The sequence below is a fragment of the Chelonia mydas genome, chromosome 1, assembly GCF_015237465.2.
Source record: "Chelonia mydas isolate rCheMyd1 chromosome 1, rCheMyd1.pri.v2, whole genome shotgun sequence".
Lineage (NCBI taxonomy): Eukaryota > Metazoa > Chordata > Testudines > Cheloniidae > Chelonia > Chelonia mydas.
In genome coordinates, this window is record NC_057849.1 from 104,067,131 (window position 1) to 104,086,924 (window position 19,794).

The window sequence follows — 19,794 nt, forward strand, 5'->3', positions numbered from 1 at the left end:
TGGATCCCAATAGGACCAGACTCCTCTACCCCACTGGTCTGGGTCTGTCACAACAAATATCCTAATGTGGAAATTCCTTTTCTTCAGAGTTACCTATAAAAACACCGTTATACGATAGTTTTCTTCACAGTTTGCAATGCCTAATTCAGGAATTGAAATGATAATTATAGCCCTTGAAAGCAATGAATTGTGCACAGCAACATTTAGTATGTTGCATACAAAGCAACCTTTTTAAAAATTCCATAGAAAGTGGTACGTTGTCATTAAAGTCTGGAATGCAGTAGCTCATAAAGCTCTGAACCTTTCTAAAAAATGAAGCTGGTTTATCATGCTTTTAGAAAACTACAGCAAACGTGAAAACTTGTTGTTTTCACTTATTATTGAAATCCCCAATTTTTCCTAAACTTTCCTATTAAAGACAACAAAAGTTTGACAGACACTTTAATTTCACTAATATGAATAGACCAGAAAATCGGGAAATGCCATCAAAGCAAGCTCACCCTCCTTTATGCTAGGGTTCATCAACTCAGACTTTGTGCAGCTGAAATTTTACAGCTTTCAGGCTAGGATGTTATGCACTAAATACATGATCATTTGCCTGATATGTGGGACACACTAATGTCTTTCACTTTGTTGCATCTCCTTTTACCCAAATGTACTTCCAAGATTATACTGTATATACCTGGGTCATTTCTCTTGTCAATGAAGTGCAATCACATCTCGGGTAAGATCATTTGATGAAAGGCTCTTTGTCTACGTGTGCAATTATGGAAATGTGTTATTTTTTTGGTCCACAGCACTACAGACAATTTTTAAGAGATGTTATTTGAAGACTAACTTATTCAGCTAAACAACAGTGGAAACTACAGGAGGCAGAATGAATTTACACATACTGGAATTTGGCCAGACAACTGGAGCTAAAATTCTATCTCCTTGTGAAAACTAACAGAACCTTTAATATTCAGGGACTCTGTTTTACATCTCAACTGAAAACTGGCACTCCTTGCAGCACAGGTTCCTTTAGTGCCGAACAGGTATTTCTTTGTGTGCCCCCAAGAAGTAGATATACATTCACTAACAAAAAAATGTAATAAATGTAGAGCCCTATAGGCTTGTGAAAATCCTACCGCTCTAAGCAGGATCAAGGAAACTTGGGGCTAGATCCAACACTAAGGGCCTGATCCAAAGTCCATTGACTTCAATGGGCTTTGGATCTGGCCCTAGGAGTACTCCATGCTGCTCCAGACATTTTTGACTCCTTGTCAAGACGAGGATCAGAGTTTAGAATTGTGTTTTTGAGCCCCCTTTTCTCCCCCCATCTCTACTTGCTCAGAATAGCTCAACATTAAGTCCTAATTTAAACCTCCACCCCACCCTAAATATCAGGAACAGTGCTACATAGGCACACTTTAACGTCTACAGAAGCACTGTGAGCCAAATATATACTGTAGTTTGAACCAAACCCCACATAGCTGAGAGAGGCAGTGACATCTGTGTATAGGGATTTTAGGATAATCCTACTTTAATCATTCAAAGTAGTAAAACTCATTCACTTTAAAAATGTTTCATATAACTCTGGCAATACAATTACCATGGGAAAATAAGCACATTTGTGAACTCCCTAGAGGGTTGTGTTAATAACAGTTACTAGGCAGGTTGACTGGCTCCTAAGACCTCTCTCTATATAAGGACCACTGGTTCATCTAGCCCAATATCCTGTCTCCCAATAATGGCCACTGCCAGGTGCTTTAGAGGACATCAACAGAACAGGGAATAATCAAGTGATCCATCCTCTGTTCCCCATTCCCACCTTCTGGCAAACAGAGGATAGAGAAACTTCAGAGCATGGTTTTGCAACCCTGTCCATCCTGGCTAACAGCCATTGGTGGACCTATTCTCTGTGAACATATCTAGTTCTTTTTGAACCCTGTTATAGTCTTAGCCTTCAAGTTGTATTCTATGTCCAAATAAGTTGACTCTGCTTTTTTTTAGATTTTGCAGAATGCCAGTATGGTACATATCATAACTTGTGTATGCCAAAAAGAGTCACTGACTAATGCAATGTTGTCACTTGTGCACTTTGTAGAACTAAACACAATTAAGCTTTCTGAGTTGGCGGACTCACTTTCCCTCAAAAAATGTTGCTGGTCATAAACTATCTTGAATCAGGGCACCCTTTCCCAGACCTCTAGACCTCATCTTTCATCACTGAAAACACTGAGAATCTTGCTGAACTTAAAAAAAATGGAAACGTCACCAGCTCAGTATGTGTACACAGCAGTGGGGAGTGAGCCTACTAGGCGGGGTGCACAGACATGCACTAGCTCTGCTTGAGCTGGCCTACTGAGAAGAGCAGTGTGGATGTTACAGCTCAGGCAGGGGCACGGGCAACCCATCCGAGTACCGATCCAGGGTGTTGTATTCCGGCAGTTAGCCCGCGCTGCCGCCTATGCTGCAACAGCCGCACTGCTGTTATTAGCACTCTGGCTCCAGCAGAGCCAGTGTGTGTCTGTCTAGCTGGGCTGGGAGGTGCCCTGCCAGCTGCAGCACAGACCTAGTCCTAATGAGCAATTTTCATGGCAGTGTGACTAGACACAAGGGATATGACGCAGGGGGAAGACAGTGTGGCTTATTTTGTTGGAAAAAAGGGTGAAAGTCTAATCTAAGAAGGAATCACTTTTTTGAGCAGTCCTATTTCATAGTTATGGTGACCCTTCAACTGCCCTCCCTGCAGCAAGGTAATTGCTACCAATGTTATATCCCTGACAGGGAGAAAATACAGAACATCAGTCATAATATTGCATGGCTTCCCATTCATTCCCCTCCATTTCCTTCCTTGGCTCAGAGGATATTTCAGACACAGAAAACAGAATTTGAACCTGATTAGCTTTCCTACCAATAAGTTTGTAGAAACACTGCTTGCATCCATCACTGAGATATCTGGACAATTCTAATTCATGGCTGAGGGCACATTACTAGGAATGGCCATGTGTGGCTAGGAAATTGCTATTTACTGGTTAGATTTACTATTAGATGATTTAACTCTCTCTTCTCCTTGTTTCAGAGAATCTCAGTCATAATACCTCACCTCCCTCAAATGCCTGAGATCGGCAAATTTGCAGAAACAGTGCCAGATCTTTTCACATGCATTTCAAAAGTTAATTTTAAGATTTCTAAAGTGCAGCAGTGTCTCAAAGTGCAAGTACATGTTTAATTTATCCATACACAACACTGGTCATTTTCCCATCCACCAAACAGTGACTCAGAGAATAATCTAAGGTTGGGGGCTTAGTCCCAGGCCTGAAAACACTTAAGCACACGAGTAACTTTCCTTCCATGGATTTCAAATGGGCCTATTCGCATCAATAAAGTTACTCATACGCTTAAGTGTTTCTGGGAGTGAGGGGATACACAGGAAAACTAACCATGAGCTTTCAGTGCAATGCTGTTTCTTTTAAAAAGTTAATGGTGAGCAAAGAAGGACCACATGTAAAACGAGCAAGGTTTAGCCCTGATGTGACTGCAATAGCAATATTTTATACAGTTCTCATCTTAGTGCTCTGGTACTGGTCACTGTCAGAAGACAGGATACTGGGCTAGATGGCCTGATCCAGTATGGCCGTTCTTCTGTCTCCACAGTTTAGGGAAAAATATTTGAAAAAACTTGAGAAAATATAAAGAAGGGTGAAAAAATGATACAAGAATTAGAAGATAAAGCATAATAGGACAAACAGGGAGAGCTAAATATAATTCATCTAGGAAAGAAGAAACGTGATCAGAGGCTATAAATACCTTCAAGGTAATAATGTAAATGTGGGTAAAGAGTTCTGGTAGGACAAGCAGCAAGAGTCTGAAGCTAAGAAATGAAGAGTTAGCCCAGGTAGCAGGAAAAAGTGCTTTACAATGGGTTACATTCATACTTTTCAGAGAGGGCCAGCACAAAGCCTACTCATAGTGGGACCACCATACACTCTATTTTGAGGGCTTTGGTGGGGTTTAAGAGGGGCATAGGCCTTCTAGTCCTATGTACAGAGGTGACTTTCAGTGTACATCTACTCTGAAAAAAATGGTGAGTTCTTAACTCGAATCCAGGTTAGCTAACTCAGGTTAAAATAGCAGCAAAGACATGATAACCTGGCTTTTAACTCAGGTTAGCAGCTTGAATCCAACCTAGGCTCCTACACTGCAGCTGGGAGAGAGCCCCCAGCCTGGGCAGACAGACACACACTCGTTCAGCTCAAGCTAGCACACTGAAAGTAGCAATGTGGATATCGTGACACCAGTGGCAGTTCAGGCTAGTCATCTGCGCTTGGATCCACCTGACCCCCTGGGTCTGAGCCCAGGTGGCCAGCCCAAGCTGATGCTGCAATATCCATACTGCTATTTTTAGTATGCTAGTCGACCCAAACTAGCCTGAGTCTGTCTACCTGGGATGGGAGGCTTACTCCCAGCTGTCAGGCAGACATACTTCTATAGGCTTTAACTTGAGCTGGTAACCTGAGTTAAAAGCCAAGTTGCTGTGTCTGCACTGCTATATTAACCGAAGTTGGCTTATTTTGGATTAGCTAACCCGAGTTAAAACACACACCTTTTTTGGTAGTGCAGACATACTCTCACACAGTAGAAATAAAGGGGAAACGTAACAGATTACGAAGCAAAGTGATAAAGGTGCCAGCAGAGTAGCTATTCAAAAACAGGTTATATATTTGTTGACATTAGGTGGGGGGAAATATTGCAAAATGTAGAGATGCTTCAAGCGTTATGTCCTAATGTCATACGTACATGCTCTAATGTAGGCAACTACTATTATTATTATTCTACAATCATAAGCCAGGTGCACAGAGTGGTTAAGGAGTTAACTAACATTTCATGCTGAGTAAACCTCGTGTCTCAAAAACCAACCAGAGAATAGGAAATAAAATAATTTTCCTATTAACTTTCATTTGACCCTTGCTTTGGAAAAAAATATCCAAACCCTAAAGAAATATTTATGAATGGTAAATAGTGTTATGACACAATTGTGTTACATCAAATCAACATCAAGCTGCAACTTGTTAGTAAACAAAGCCCTTTGGAGTTCCTCTTTCCCTTGCTTTATTTTCCATTACAGATCTCTGGCTTCAAAGCACCCCATGTTCTTCACTGAGAGTGCAAGTGGCCTTTACTGTGCACTGGATAGCATCCAGCAAATTGGACTCAATCTTTCTTCCGGGGATTTCAGAGTGAGCAGGACTGGAGCCTTAGCAAACATTTTGCAATGAATAATTTACTCAACAAACTTAGCCTCTTTTTTCTACTTATAGATTATTATTTCATCAAATTCATTAGTTAAACATTTTCAAAACATTCTAAATTTTTTTTCTATTAAATTCTGTGGACTGATCACGCACAGTTTATTGTGATTGTTAAATACTCACCATTTGAGCTGTGTTAATCAGCAGTGATTGGCTGGACAAGTCAGATAGTATTGTTTTTGTTCCCTGATTGGATGCTTGTGATTACTTCCAGCACTACTACTTATGCACAAAACTTTGAAAATCATGTTCTCTGAACATTTGTGGCAATAAAACGCCATCATACAAATGTTCACAGAAAGCCAACACAAAAGGGCAGCACACATAGCCAAACCATAGCAGAGCGAATATTCATGACATTTTGGGCTAAGGCCTTAGATGGACAAAATAACTTAGAGGCCTAACTGCATCTTTAGGTGCCTAAAGCCCAGAATCAGGCCCCACTGGGATTCATAAAATCCCTGCTCAGTTGTCACTGAACACTGAAGATACCTAATCTTGCTCAGCACACAATTTTTTTCTGTAAAATTTCCTTAGGTGCCTATATTTCTGCCTCTGTGCATGTACAGATGCCTAAGCACCACAGAGATCCATGAATAAGAGGAAGACAGGCATTTCTCCTCCTAACTCCCCTGCAGGGCCTGATCCAGGAAGCATGCGCCTGCTATATTGTCACCGTTTACACAAAACAGCTGTGGGGGGACAGGGAGGAACTCTCCCATGACTGTACTGAGCTGGGAGGTAGGAGACCCCCAGCTCAAGTCTGTCCCCCAACTGAGGGGTAGAAGGGATGTGAACAGGGATCTGCTACTTCCTAGCTGAGTGCCCTAACCACTGGGCTATGGGAGATTTTGACAAGGGGCTCCCTCAGTCAGACAGTAAGTACGTGCTCGCTGTCGAAGCAAAGGACAAGCAAGTTGCAAAAGCTGTGTAGATGCTTACCACCAAGAGAGGGTTTGCAGCTGAGAATCTCAAGCAGAGGGAGCCAAAGCTGCAAAACTCCCTGAGAGGGGTAGAGGTTAGTTCACACCCCTTGGCTTGGCATCTCCCATTGGCTAGTTTTGGCAAGGAGCCACCTAGCACGCTCACTTTTGTGAATCCCTATCTGCTATCTTTCCCCATTCATTGTGTGAGGAGAAGAGGCCCCTAACCCAAGCTTCGTGAGTCACAATGATTTTCTAGGTGACAAAAGGGAGGTATGGCGATGCTTTGTGAATCTAGTCCTTTGTTTGTGATATTTGCCTTAGGCCAGTGGTTCCCAAACTTGTTCTGCCGCTTGTGCAGGGAAAGCCCCTGGCGGGCCGGCCGGTTTGTTTACATGCCATGTCCACAGGTTCGGCTGATCGCAGCTCCCAGTGGCCTTGGTTCGCTGCTCCACGCCAATGGGGGCTGCTGGAAGCAGCGGCCAGTACGTCCCTCGGCCCGCATCACTTCCAGCCGCTCCCATTGACCTGGAGCAGTGAACCACGGCCACTGGGAGCCACGATCAGCCGAACCTGCAGACACAGCAGGTAAACAAACCGGACGGCCCGCCAGCGGCTTTCCCTGCACAAGCGGCGGAACAAGTTTGGGAACCACTGCCTTAGGCTATGCTCTTTTACATGCTTATTTTATGCTCTTCTATGTATATTAAGCTGCACTCCGCCAAAAAAGTGATATAGCCCAAATGCTTCCTGGTAGATCTTTAAGGGAATCAGGGGGGAGTATTGCAGGGGACTCAAGAGGTGGATGGTTGTGGGCTGCCAAGAGATCCCTAGAGTTTGGGGCTAGACCCTTTTGTTGCATCAGTAAGGGAACAAACCACATCCACCAGATGAAAGAATATATAGGAAAATCGGTGAGGAAAACCTCACAGACTTTTCTTCCCAAACCTGCTTCTTCAACTTTTACGGCATAAGGGCACAATGTGGCCCAGTTCCTTGGATGACTGTTATTATGGTTTTGAGAATAGCCTAGTAAGGACATCTGTGGTGGAATTTTCAAAAGCCTATAAATAACTTAGGAGAAAAAGTGCCATTGAATCTCACTGGCACTTTTTCTCCAAAGTCAGACAGGAACTTTTGAAAATTTTATTTCTATTGTTTTATTATACTCATTAATACTCATGTGAGTGGGTCCACTGGACCAAATCCTGCGGTTTTACTCAGTTTATATTCAGCTTTTGCTCAAGCAGACCCCCTCTGAAGTCCTTGTAAAGTTATCGAAATAAAGTGTGAATGAAAACAGAGTAAAGACTTATGGATTTGAGCCATTGGCTTCAATTAGAGTGCTATTTAAGGTGAGCAGGATTTCTGAACTTCTTTCACCATGATATACTTAGCTGTTGAAATATGCTCAGCAGACAAAGAGCGTATTGCTGAGGTTACTTCAGAAAAAAAATGTTTTCTTCATTTTTTTTCAGGTCTGAACTTGTCTCACTGAGTACTTTCTTCAGTAATAGCAGACAAATATGACAAAATACAATACTAATATTGTAGTGAACTGAAAACTTGTAGTATCCGTGGAATTTTCTGTAGTATCTGGCTGGTGAATCTTGCCCATATGCTCAGGGTTTAGCTGATCGCCATATTTGGGGTCGGGAAGAAATTTTCCTCCAGGGCAGATTGGAAGAGGCCCTGGAGGTTTTTCGCCTTCCTCTGTAGCATGGGGCACAGGTCACTTGCTGGAGGATTCTCTGCTCCTTGAAGTCTTTAAACCACAATTTGAGGACTTCAATAGCTCAGACATAGTTGAGAGGTTTTTCGCAGGAGTGGGTGGGTGAGGTTCTGTGGCCTGCGTTGTGCAGGTCAGACTAGATGATCAAATTGGTCCCTTCTGACCTTTGTATCTATGAATCTATGAATCAAATTCCTGCACTGCCAAGAACATGGCTCATAGAGACAGAAACTGAAGTTTGAGTACCAAATGATGATGTTTCCTGGCTTCTTGCAAGACTTCTCTTCAGGAACAGATAATTTAAAGAGATGCTAAAGGTTTTTGCATTGAAAATAGGACATTTTGATTTTTTGCCACTTGTATGAAAAAGTGGAAGGTAAAAATCACTTATCTAGAGCACCTGCATTTGCATATTGGAAACTAAAACAAAATATGGAATTTCTGAATTGTCCATGGGAAATTCCAGCTTTTCAATATTTGTTTTTGTCCCAAATTGGGATGAAAAAGTAGAAATTGCAAACTATTTTGCAGAACAGAAGTTCCAAAAAAAATTAAAATATTTCAGTTTTGAAGTTTTCAGTTTAAATAGAACATTTCAACATTCCCAAAATTGAAATGTTTGTTTTTGTTTATTGTAGTGACCCTAAAAGGTTTGTTTCAAGTCAGTTCATTATTAATCTGCATGTTCCAAAGTGGGGCAGTGTCTCATGGCAATTATGGTTCAGGAGCCTGATGCCTCCATTCTCCTCTATAGATCAGGCTACCTGAATGGACTAAATCTCCCATAATGCACTCAGTCATGTGACTCTCATGAAGCCACACAAACCTTGGTCAAAGGGAAACCTGCATTGTGTTATAGCAGATGTAGTCCTCCAGTGAGCCCAACCCATAGACCCAAACTACATAAGAACATAAGAACAGCCATACTGGGTCAGACTCAAGGTCCATCTAGCCCAGTACCTTGTCTTTCGACAGTGGCCAATTGCCAGGTGCCCCAGAGGAAATGAACAGAACAGGTAATCATCAACTGATCCATCCCCTGTTGCCCAATCCTCACCTTCTTGCAAACAGAGGCCAGGGACACAATCCCTGTCCATCCTGGCTAATAGCTAATGTCCTCCATGAATTTATCTAGTTCTTTTTTGAACCCTGTTATAGTCTTGGCCTTCACAACATCCTCTGGCAAAGAGTTCCACATGTTGACTGTGCATTGTGTGAAGAACTACAATTCCTATATTTTATTGAACTGATTTGAAATGAAATGTTTTGGGGTGATTTTTTGATTTGGGTCAAACTGACCTGAAATCCCAACAAAAAAATCAAGACTTTTCTTGAATCAAAATTTTCAAGAATCAAAAATTTGATTTTGTGGAAACTAGGTTTTCAGTTGGACAATTGTTTGTCTGATGGAAAATTCCTTACCAGCTCTAGTGGAATCATATAGCAATGAATTAAGTTATCCAGTTTATATTTAATGCCCATTGTACAAACAGATGTGTCCACGACATGTTCCATTTACTGCAATAGGACTTAGCACAAAAGTAGAGATCCTTGCATATGGATCTATTTACAGAACCCCACTAGCAAATATGGGAGTTTCCAGGTGTAACAGGTGTTGTACATATTCTGCATTACCCTGCAGTCACGTGGGCCTTTGAAAATTTGGCACTGGCAACTGAAGTTAAAAAAATACAAAAAAAACAAGGTGTGTATTGGAAGGGAGTTTACATTTGAGCTGTGCTAAAAATGCAAAGGCTTGAGAAGGCAAGGAATATCTGGATAATGAGAAAGTCATCAGAAATCTGAAGATGGGGACTCAACCCAATTACTAAGTATAAAATACATGATACCTGTTGCTATTGAAACTGAATATAACTTGCACATAGTCTCAAAAATATTTAACAAACTATGGGATAGTCATAAATCAACAATGGCAATGCTGTCTTTTGGCTGTGTGATTCTTTATAGTTCCACTTAAAGTGTTGGGATTATTTGTAACTACTGTATGGTAACACTGACATTCTAGAATGTATTTCATTTCAGAATAATTGCTGGATATTTGTATACAAACTGCTGAACTGCATCTTTCAATTTGAACATGGAATTCAGAATTTGAATCCTGTGACAAGAAGCATGATATAATACCTAAAACAAGAGGGAAAAGTAAAGATTTATGCTAACATAATTTTCCCAAATACACAAAGAGACTTCTATCCAGAGCTTACTCCTTTATGCCATCTGTTCTTTGTTCTGCTTCTTCATAGAATGAGGTTGCAATTGAAATCCTCTTTTTAATTGAAATAAGGACACTGATTCCATAAACAACAAACAAAGGGTTATCCTGTGCATAGTTTATGAGGAAAAAAATCCTAAATACGTATAAGCATATCAATAACTTAAAAAGACAATGCTTAAAACATGGAAGAATGTATTCAGAATACCATGATTTACTATTTATTGAGCACTGATAATGTCCAGTGTTGCATATTTCATATGAAGTTAATGGGAGTTTTGCTATTGATTTCAAAGGGGTGCAGAGTGATAAAATTGGGCAACAAACTAATAAAAAACAACCCACTTGCAAGTCTGCTTTTCAAATTATGCTGATCATTACTGTAGAAAAGTAATAAGGTTTTTAGTCATAAGTGGTCTGCCCATAATGATTCATTTTATAACCTTTGCTGGGCAGTGGTATGAAAGTACCGGGGTTTTTGTTTATTTGTTTTATTTTAAATTACAGTAAATTATGATTTAATAAAATAGTTTTTAGAATTCTTCCCACAGATACATCACTACATACACACAAAAGTACCTGTGTACTACATGTTATATATACATACACACACACGATAAACCAGAAGCTCTGTGAGGCCCCAATCTTGCAATGGGGTCCACCCATGTAGATTTGATTGCAAGATCAGAGCCCATATACCACCCGTTGCTAATCTATAAAGACTATACTTCCTAGACTAATAAAACTCTGATAGTATCACATCTCTTTACAGCAAAGATTAAATAGTGAAGTGCTGTGAAGACTCTTACAGAATACACCGCAGTGTGTTTACTAGCATTATAAACAATAAAACTAAAACCACTTGTTCAAATAAATTAAAAAGACCACTTTTCTAATAATTAGGACTTACTGTAATGCCTTTCTTCTACAGACCTGAAAGCATTAATTATTAAGTAATTAGTATGAAATATTTCCCACATATTACAGAGTGGGAAATTGAGGCACAGAGAGGTTAGGTGACTCACCCAAGTCATACACCAAGTTAATTGCAGAGCTGAGAGCCGGAGTGTGGATCCTTCAGAGCATGATGGGCAGGGTTTGAGTTGGGTAAACTCCTTTTTTGTGTGGCTATGTGGAGATGTGTTTGTGGTATTGCTGGGTTAGCTGTTAGGTGGAGGTTGGAGTGGTTACTGTGGCTGAAGATTACCTGCGTTGTTTGTCCTGAGTTCCTTATACAGGTGCTCAGAAGCAGCAATTTCATTGGTCACCTTATGGTGGCTGAAAGGGTAGAAAACCCCTGCAGCACACTGGAGTATGGTGAGTGTTTAGGTCCCTTGATTATTAAGTCTATAATAATGTGTAAGACAGAAAATACAGTTTCAGACAACTGCACAGCTCTACATAAACTCCTCCCACACCTCCTATTACATGTACACCTACAGCAATTTCTAATGTGCAAGCATGGGACCCAATCTTGCCAAGAAAACAGTGCAGATGGACTCCTGATCCCATACAAAGCCCCTCTGACTTCACTGAACTTCCAGACAGCCACAGGGGTCCACTTGCATAGCTCTCCTTGCAGAATCATGTCCATAATCAATACAAATGATACATGACCAGTACAAGACAGTACACACAAAAGTTCATACAAACAGCAATACCATTATGCTAATGAAGACATATGAATGCTAGTTTCATGGACAAATTTAGGGCCTGATGATCAGAATCCTTAAGTGGGCAAAACTTGCATTGAGCTCAATGATAATTTTGTTTGAAGGAGTACTGTAAGATAGAGTCATAATTATGTTTAAAGCTATGAAATTTAAGGGCCCAAGAAGGAAAGTGCTGAGTGCCCTCAACTCCTATTCACTCTTTGCTCACAAAGAGATGACGAGTTCTGCAGACAAAAAATGTGTTTGGGGAATACAAACACTGAAGAGAAAGAAGTCAAAATTGTTCAGAGACAAGTTCTAGAGCGGAGCAGCAGGAAAATAAAACATGACCCAAGGGCATCTCTTTTACCTGCTGTGGCAAATGGCATTCCTCAGAGCTATGGAATTATGAAGAAAGGCCCACTCAACTGCTGGAGGGCATTGGCCTATCTCACTAGAATACAAATATTAATGCTGCCATTCATAGTAATCACACTGGTGACAGAACTAAAGGGTAAACGATAATGTTTCCAGACAGCCTGCTGCTAGAACTGAAGTTAAAAATATCAAGACAAGGAATTTGTTTTACTTTTCTTCACTGGACTCAAATTTGCTCTTTTGTTACCGTTCGGATGCCTTTAAAAGGTTGAGTGTCACAATGACCGATATCTCACAGAGAAACGTGCTAATGTACAATTGGGCTTAAAACAATAGCAACAGAACAAGTGTTAGGGACAATCAAATATCTTCATAGGTTTTGCTGTCTCTCTTTTACTGAACTGGGGCCGACATGTAGTAATCACCACCATGCTCAGCTAACATAACCCTCCTTCAATGACTCCTCATGAAGTCCTTCTGTTTCTGCTGACTATGCTTCTTCACTATTGAGTTCTATCTATTTAGGTTCTTACATGAGCACCATACACCATAGCATCTGAGCACCTCCCGAGAGTACAACAACAGCAATTATATTTCTCTCTTCCTTCCCTGCTGGCACCAGGCAGTCTTAGGGATTGTTTTCCAAATATCCTTGAATGTATAAGAGTGGTTAGTGTTCGTGTGTGTAAGAGTACTGAAAGGGCGATTACAGGAAATCTTGGTGTTGCTAATGCCGTGAAGAAGAACAATACTTTCTATGTCATAAATAGCGTTCACAGCAGTCCCCAGATTGGTAGAAACACAACAGAGCTGCCATTTTTAACCATTTCCTACCTGCCAAGTTATTATTTTTAAATAAATAAATACATGGTACAAATCTTAAATGGATTTAGGTCCTGATTCAACAGAGGATTTGAGCATGTGAATGATTCCAAACCTACTGAGCAAAACACTTAAGCTGATATTTAGCATTAAGCACATTGAGTAGTTTATTGGCTTCAGTGGGATGACTCATATGCTTATGGTTAAGCATGGCCATAAAGGCTTACCTGATTTCGGCCATAATAATCATAATAATCACCAAAAAATTTTATAACAATGCAAATTACATTTGGTTCATTACAGGGGTGACCAAACTGCGACTTGTGAGCCACGTGTGACTTTTACAGTTAAGTGCAGCTTGCGGAGCCCCCCTCTTCTCCGCCTACTGGCTGGTGCGGGGGAGCTTGAGGCTTCTGCCCTGTGGCAGGGTGGGAGGGCTAGGAGCTTTTGCCAGAGATGACTGGTGCCTGCTGAGTGTGTGTGTGTGTGGGGGGCATAATTTAAAGGTTCTTCCCCATCCAACAGCTTAAGTCATGCCTTCCCAGGCACAAACCCCCTCTTACCCTCAGCAGCCCCCTTCCTGCAATTCCCAGGTGTTAGATCCGTGTGGAGAGGCAGTGACAAAGAGCTGGGAGCTGCAGGGCAGGGCCGCTGCTTCAGCCTCACTCCCGCTGAAGCCCTGAGCCCCGGCAGATGTGCCCTGGCTCTCGAACTTCTGAAGATTGTCATATGTGGCTAGGACAGTCAGTAAGTTTGGTCACATCTAATTTATTATATCAGCTTATTTTGGATCAATGTGAGATTATGAAATGATATATTTCTCTTTTCTCTTCCCTTCTTGGGTTAAGTGTCTTTTCCTGCCTTTTGGATATGTGAGACAGAGGTTGAGAGAATAGATACACCATTTGAGAGCCATGGAATAGCTTCCTGCTTATTAATATAGAGGAAGATAAAACATTTGCCCATTTAACTCAAGTCACATCCTTCCAACATAGGGAAGAGTGGGGGGAGGGATAGCTCAGTGGTTTGAGCATTGGCCTGCTAAACCCAGGGTTGTGAGTTCAATCCTTGAGGGGGTGTTTGGGAGCTGGGGCAAAAATTGGGGATTGGTCCTGCTTTGAGCAGGGGGTTGGACTAGATTCCAACATAGGGAAGAGTGGGGGGAGGGATAGCTCAGTGGTTTGAGCATTGGCCTACTAAACCCAGGGTTGTGAGTTCAATCCTTGAGGGGGTGTTTGGTATCTGGGGCAAAAATTGGGGATTGGTCCTGCTTTGAGCAGGGGGTTGGACTAGATGGTCCCTTCCAACCCTGATATTCTATCGTTCTAAGAGTTTGAGCTAGTACCAAGTGGAAGGTGACACAGCCAGTGGATTCAGTGGATCTGCTGGGAAGTGAACACAGAACTGTGTGGAATCCAGCTGATGTCTTTGCAAAGGTCTCTGGTCACCCACCTGCCCACAGGCTATCTCTTGAGTTGTGCTGGATTGGCTCTGGCCCCAGTGCTTGCCCCCTTTGAGAAGGGTTGCCAACATGGAAAGGAGTGCCACCAGGACATCAGATTTCTGGTGAGAATTTTCTGCTCCTTCTTGGCTCCAGAATGTACCCTGCAGACATACAAACTCCTAACCATGCGGATTGGCATCTGTAGTGACTGGAGGCAAGGGGAGCATGGTACAGAGGGACACCACGCCACTTTCACAGATATGTTGGTTTTCACTTCCATTTTGTTCCCTATTGCACCATATAGCAGAAGGGAGAATAAGGCTTTATGTTCCTTCACTTTATTTTAAGGGACAAGCATACTTTTTGTGCCAATCTATTCATTACAATCCAGTGGTCCAGTTGAACTGAATGAAGCTTGAAAGTCACACAAGTTATCTAATTGCAAAAGAACAGTAGGTCAACTTCTAAGTTAGGAAGCTTTCCCTCAGTTTCCTAGGATGTTACCTAATGGTAGTGTGCTTCAGTTAAACTTAGAATGGAACAGTGGGAATGAATACCCAGCTTAATTTTAAAAAGAAAAGAAGGACTTGTGGCACCTTAGAGACTAACAAATTTATTATAGCATAAGCTTCCGTGAGGTACAGCTCACTTCATCGGATGCATACAGTGGAAAATATAGTGGGGAGATTTTATATACACAGAGAACATGAAACAATGGGTGTTACCATACACACTGTAACAAGGGTGATCAGGAAAGGTGAGCTATTACCAGCAGGGTGAGGGGGGGTAACCTTTTGTAATCGTGGTGGGCCATTTCCAGCACTTTACAAGAACAGTAGGAGGGGAAATAAACAAGGGGAAATAGTTTTACTTTCTGTAATGACACATCCACTCCCAGTCTTTATTCAAGCCCAAGTTAATTGTATCCAGTGTGCAACTTAATTCCAATTTTGCAATCTATCTCATTACTGAGTTTCAAGAGCATAACAAGGACTCCAGTGGTACCTTAAAGACTAACAGATTTATTTGATCATAAACTTTCGTGGGTAAAAACCCCATTTCTTCAGATGCATCTGAACAAGTGGGCGTTTTACTCACAAAAGCTTATGCTCAAATAAATCTGTTAGTCTTTAAGGTGCCACCGGACTCCTTGTTGTTTTTGTGGATACAGACTAACACGGCTACACCCTGATACTTAAGAGCATAACAGTTTTATAATTTATTAGTATTTATTATCATTCTCACAAATGAACGGAACTTAAATGACCTAATTTATTTTGAATTGATGTAAAATAAGAAAATAACATAGCTAGCTGGAAATCTTTCAGTACAATGGAGAATAACAATAAAAGGATGAGATCACCTGATCCATAAGGGGTTGTCAATCTACTTTTAATGTTACAAGTCACAACTGACTTGCTTGTCTTCACTGAAGCAGTTATCTTGAGTTAGTACACTCTAGTTAGTCCACGTGAGCTCGCTTAGCTAGAGAGTGACCACATTCTGAAACAACCCAATCATGAGCTGCACACTGGGACTGGATTAGCAGTTGATGAGTTGTTGTAAGTCGAGCTGCTGTATCCCCTTTCCATTACTAGCTGGACCTTCAGCAGCCCTCATGCTCCAACCACCATCCCCATGGACTAGATTTGTGTGTATGGATGGAAGTCAGGTTAGAAGCAAAACTAGAGTTATAGCTTGAGTTAACACTACAGTGAAGACAAGCCCTTAGGGCATGTCTACACTGTGATAAAAAAACCCTGCAGCACAGAGTCTCAGGGCCCGGGTCAGCTCACAGGGCTAAACATTCATGTCCCTCATGGGATCTGAGCCCAGGAACCAGTCCAAGCCTGAATGTCTACACTGCAACTTTATAGCCCTGCAGCCCAAGTGCAAGTCAGATGAACTGGGCCAGCCACTGCTGTGCCAAAAGTCTTTTATCACAGTGTAAAGTTCTCTCGGAGGGAGCTTTAGAAAACAACTTTAAAAAAAAATTGGCTAAATTACATGTAAAGACCCTAGGTACTATTTACTAGGGAGAACTGGTTTGATTCTTGCAAAGCCCTAGTTTCCCATGGTCCAGCTTTTGAGTCCTAAAGTTTGTGATGAAATTATAGAATTTAAAGTCTGCGAATTGGATTTCACAGTTTGTTTTAAGTGGGTCTAAAGCTAACTTTCAGTGAAATCAATGGAAAGACTGCCTAATTGGATAGTAGGTAGCATTTAGTTAGTATTTAGGGCAAAGAACAATTTGCTTTGGTGCAAGAGAAGGTTCACTTTCACCAGGGCTATTAATGTATGGAGCACAATTAAGTACTGAAGCTTGACTTAACATTTTAGTAACTATATATTTTAGGCAATAAAGGAAGCCCTCCCCCTCACTGAGGTTCTTTGTCTAAAAAGGTACTTTCTGAAAAGTACTTTCTGAATGAAGTGGCTGTAATTTGTATCAGGTTGATGGTGAAAGCTGACACAAAAACAATAGATTGTTTTGATTTGTTATGCAAGAGAAAGTCATATGGAAGGAGGGAAAACTACAAATCTCTCATTACTCATCCTTTGCAAATAATGGCACTAGAGATCCAGCTCTTTTTCACGGATTTGCAATTCTGACCCAAATGCACGCTTAGGCTGTGCGTTGTTACCAAGGTCAGGAGGGGGGACTGGATGGTGCAACACTGGATCCTGTTCCTTGTTCCAAAAACAAGATAGTGTTACCATCATGCAGCTCCCCTGAAGGGGCACATAGAGGAGAAGGATGGTCCAGTGATTAGGACATGGCTTAGGCTCTGGGAGACCAGGGCTCAATTCCCTGCTCTCCTATGGACTTCCTGTGTGATCTTGGGCAAGTCAATTAGCATCTTTGTACCTCAGCTCCTCATCTGTAAAATGGGAATAATAGTATTTCTCTACCTCACAGGTGTAATGTAAGGATAAATACATTAGAAGTACTATATTAGAATTAGGCATTATTATTCAGGTTGTGCTGAGTGCTCACAATCTATATGTTAGTGGATACAGCAAGAACCTGTATTCATTCCCTTTGCTGAGATTGATTGTGCTCTTGCCCTGAATACAAGAGTAGCTAGTGCAGGGGAATGTGACCACTCCCGAGCCCGCAGAGTCTGGATACACATTATTGCTGCCCTTGATGTTTTATTTTGCACAATTTTCAGGAGGGTGATGGGGGAAGGAGAAAGGAAGGGGACTTGGTGGAGGAGAAGGTGATGACAAAAAAGGAGGATTTGAATTTGGCCCTAAGAGTTCACTTTGGTTATTTTAACTTTCATGTTTGCCTTGCTCATGACAAGATAATTATCTCATTTAACACAACATTTGGAGCTTGCTTTGTAATATTTCTGTTCTGTATGACAGCAGACGCAGTTGTGAGGCGAGGGGTGCAGAACACAACATGAACCTACAGCTACAGAAATATCAGAAGAAAACAGAACAAAACAGAGCACAGAGACTTTATTAAACACACTCAGCCATTATTATAATTTATGTAGTTAGAATGGAAACCAGTTATTTATTAAAGGAATTTTTAAGACTCAGTGTTTTGTGCTCTAATCAGGAAATCTGAGTTTTATTTGGACAGAAAAAAAAAGTTCAATTTGCTTTAAAAGCCTCAGTAGAGGTTTTTTTGAGCTTAGGAGGTACCTTTTTCTGTTAATCTCATGTCATCCAGGTGCTTTACTGTGAATGTCAAATATTGCCCAAAGCTACAGTTGATAATTTACTATCCATAAATCAGAGTCTAAGTCTATAGAAGAGGTCTGGGACTGTAGTCGCCTGGGATTTATTATAAGTACAGTGGTATGACAATTGCTACAAGAGGTCTAGCAACAAATGCCAGCACCTTTGATTCCCCCAACATAAATACATAAATTCAACAGAAGTTGGATGAAGTAGTTTTGGAGCTATAAACTACCATAAACAATTCAGCCAGTCAGCAAGCAACAGGAAAGTCCTCACATGACAAATGAGTATTAGTAGTACCCAATAACCTGCAGGGCAATAACCTATTCCACTGTTGCACCCCCAGTAAAATTACTCCTTGTTATACCTTTCTGTCACACCATAACAGACTCTTTTAACTCATCCAGAGGCCTTGTTTATTATAAGATACTTAAAGAAACAAAGAAGCCAGGAACATTGAGAAACACAACTCATTTCTGCTTCATCTTCCCTCCCCCGTCCTTTTCTTCCATCCAGAATATTTTAACATGTCTCATAATTCTAGGCACAGATGGTTTAATGTGCATATATCTTTCCCTACAGCTAAAGCCTTATTCATACCCTCATCATCTCCCATCCTCATTACTGCAACTTCCTCCTCAACAATCCCATCCCCCACACTGCTCTTTTTAGCCTGTACAAAGTTGTACTCCCTAAAATCATTTTCTTGGCCCACCAATCTGACCATATAACCCCTGTCTATGAACCCCTTTACTCATTCTCCCTCCTCCCATGGATCAAGTTTAAGATTCTTGGTCTTGCTTTAAGCAGTCTACTTGACTTTGGCCCTTCTTACTTATCCTTCCTAGTCTTTTCACGAACACACACACACACACACACACCCCAACAAGTCCATTTTGCTTAGTCTGAAATACCAGCCTCAACATACTAGGCCATTTTGTGCTGCGGACTAAGTAAATATGCCCCCATACCTCCCTGCACCCATATGTGACCACAACATATACTATACAGTGTCTGTTTGAACTCTGAGAAATCTTCAGTTATCAATATCGCCTCCGTGCACAGGACGGAGTGTTGGATTATGTCTGTACATAGTTTTCAAAATTGTTGAGTCCTTCGGCGAATTACATAATTCGAGATTAGGTCTCCACAGAAAGAGTCAGTGTAAAAATCATCAACAGTCACACAAAGGGGCAGATCCTCAGGTGGGGAGAATTGTCATAGTTCAACTGAAGTCATGAAATTTGACAGAGATATGATACTTTAACCCAAATTAGGATGTGCCCCTACAATTTTATGATCAAAATTGACCTTAACAAGTAAAAATAGCGCAATATGTTCCAGGCTATGGATTATAGACTCTTTTAATTTAACTGTACTTCTCCTCTATCAGTTGAAGTGAGGAGACTTAAATCTCAGAAGTTCTTGATGAAAAAAAAAGACCTGCACAGAATGAGAATGTCTGTTTTGTTCCTAAACATCACCATTCAGAATGAGTGCTGAACGGATGCTACTTTTGGTCTGTTTTATCCAAATCAGAAGCTACTGAATAGGTGGCCAATCTAGATATGAAAGTGAACTTCACTGAACATATTTATCTAAAGAATTTTCATTCCA

General features: G+C 41.1%; 1 protein-coding gene across 1 annotated transcript in view; it reads right to left on the minus strand.

The window, feature by feature from the left end:
- The window catches only part of NALF1 (NALCN channel auxiliary factor 1), a 781,386-nt gene that overhangs the window by 156,868 nt on the left and 604,724 nt on the right, over positions 1-19,794 (minus strand). The gene's annotated exons all lie outside the window — the stretch shown is intronic.